Genomic DNA, 2,623 nt, shown 5'->3' on the forward strand with positions numbered 1-2,623 from the left:
GTTTCTCTGATGCAAGGGTCCTGTCAATCTTTTGGTTGTTGTGTTGAACTGAGCAATGCACGTCTTCGTTCAGTCTGGTGTTGACAATCTTTATAGCGCCGTATTTTCTTCTGGCTGTGAGGACAGGTTCAGCTCTTTCATACAGAACTGGGCTGCCAGGGTTCATTGATATCTTCACTTCTTCAGGGTAGAAATCCTTTGCTAGACACGCAGTTGTACCGCTGGAGTCTTGTGACTTCAGAATAAAGACAGAAGGGTGGGAAGGCGTTGAGTTTGCTGGGAGGAATAATTGATCGTGTTACGCATGTCTTGGTACAGAAAGTCAGTTGTCAAGCATGTAAAGGCTTCAGCAAAAAGTGATCGCACATAACACGCTTAGGGATACGGTTAGAGGTTGAGAGCACAACTTCCAAAAAGTGATATTTATCAGCTTCAATGTTTGGGTTCCCAGTGTGAAATGCCTTAAGGAACGCTGCATTTCAAAGCATCCCAACCCTCTTTTTTTAATATCTCAAGTTATGCCCTGAAAACTCCTTATCACGAATTACTAGTCACTTTTGAAAATGTTGGCCTGATAGTCCAAGCTTAAAGGCTTTATCTTTCTTCATTAGTGTATGGCGAGCTGAGTTTCTAAATGCCCGTTTTCAAGAACAGTTATCCAGTTAACAGAAAACAAACCCCAAGCTGAAGGTAGAAACTTTTATGGGAAGATTCGTTGGTAGATTCTCTCTGTTTTTGTATCATTCCAGCAACTTAAAGCAGCAACAAATCCATCTTAACCAGCTAGTTAAGATGGCTTAGTTTGTCCTATAATGCTGCAGAGACTTAAAACAGCTTGAGTACATCAATGAATCCAGTCCAAAGTTTCCTATCTCCAAATTTTGCCTAATGCAATCAGTACTGCTGCCCCCTAATCCTCAAATATATATATTTCTAATATGATGGACAGTAACATGTCTAAATTTGGGGGAAGAGGGAGAAAATACAAGTTTTTAAAAATTTACCAAGTATGTTAGATTCAAAAGTTCTATTTATTGTGTGTCTGTTATAGTTGCCTTTGGATTCAGTAATAACATGGACCAGAATACAATCATCATTGAGTTTGTCTTGGCCAAGAAAAAACTAAGAGAAGATGGAAGAACTCTTTGCAAAAATACCTAAAGAGTTAACTGTTGGGAAATTATGAGAATTGGTTAGGATTTTTCTCAGGCTGTACTAGATGTAACTTAGATAAATTACAAAAATTTAAGCTGTTAGACTAGCTATCGGTTTAAAGCGGCTGACAGGGAGACTTAGAAGATTGTGTAAAACAATCTCTAGCAAAACAGTAATTATCAACTGATGTTCAAAATCAAAATGCCTTTGATTTTGTGATTTTTAAGAGAAAAAAAAAAAGTAAATAGCAGCCAAAGCAGGAGAGGACTTTGCATGATGCATCCACTGTATTCTACCACGTTTTTCCTTACTGTACACTAATATAAGACAGCATCAAGCTAATAGCAATAATTTTAAAAGAAACAAAATCACAAGCAGAGACAAACCCAAATCTCTCCTTTTGACTAGAATTTGCAGACATATTCAGAGTTACAGTGAGTCAGTTCTTCAGATAGTATCCTGGGTACATGTGGCAGCTGTTGCAAGATGGATCAATTCTTAATGGTGTCCATGTAAGTTTGCGGATTTATACTATGCCAGTGCCACTCTCTAGCTAGAGACAAATTCCTAGGATTCAAATGAGGATAGTCATCCATCCTTTCTCCTAATTTAAATCAGCTGGAGATATGTCCTTATCTAGTGGGGCTACATGGATCTACACCACCTGAGAGCCTGGCCCGCTTACTTCAACAGAGTAACAGTAGTCTATATTTGCTAAGGATCTGGTCCCATCTTGACAAAACATGCCTACTAGACCCATAGTTGCCTGAGAGTCATAAAAACAGTTTTCATAATAGAACATTTACATTTTAGAAAGCAATTTTAATATGCTTTGACTTCTAATTAAAAATATAGTCTGTGAATGCTCTCTTTAGAGCTTTGGGAAGAGTTGAAAGTCAAGACCTTACTTGCATCTACTGTAACTTTTGTTCCAGAAGAATCAGCATACACAGCAATACAGAGTTGTATAAAAACCTCACTTAAGAAAATAAGGATAAAGAAATTGCAGGTGTCATTTTATTCCTCACTAAATCTTGAAAGATGTAGTTTCTTCCGCCAATATTTCAATGCAGATCTGCATAGGTTAAATGGAACAATTTGTTATTAGAATGGCAATCATGAAGTCAGTTTTTCACATCTTGTATATGCTGTGTTTTTTATGATTATCTAAGAGTTAAAGGGAAGGTTACAGAAGCAAATACTAAAAAGGTGGCATAAATCTTCCACACTTCAGATTTCATTATAAAAACATGTGTTTAACCAGAAAAAAATACTGGTTTTAGGATTCCAGGTTTCTATACAGGCTCCTGGAGTATTTGTGTCATGGTGTTCCCAAGTCCCACAGTGATGCACTTCTTTGCAAAACATTGTTTCTGGGCAGGATGGGAAGAGTGTGAGAAGGCAGGTGCCTTCTCAGCACTCTGTACATGGCAATTTATTTGGCATATACAATGCAAGGTCAATGTTG

Source organism: Alligator sinensis, unplaced genomic scaffold, assembly GCF_000455745.1.
Source record: "Alligator sinensis unplaced genomic scaffold, ASM45574v1 scaffold955_1, whole genome shotgun sequence".
Classification (NCBI taxonomy): Eukaryota; Metazoa; Chordata; order Crocodylia; family Alligatoridae; genus Alligator; species Alligator sinensis.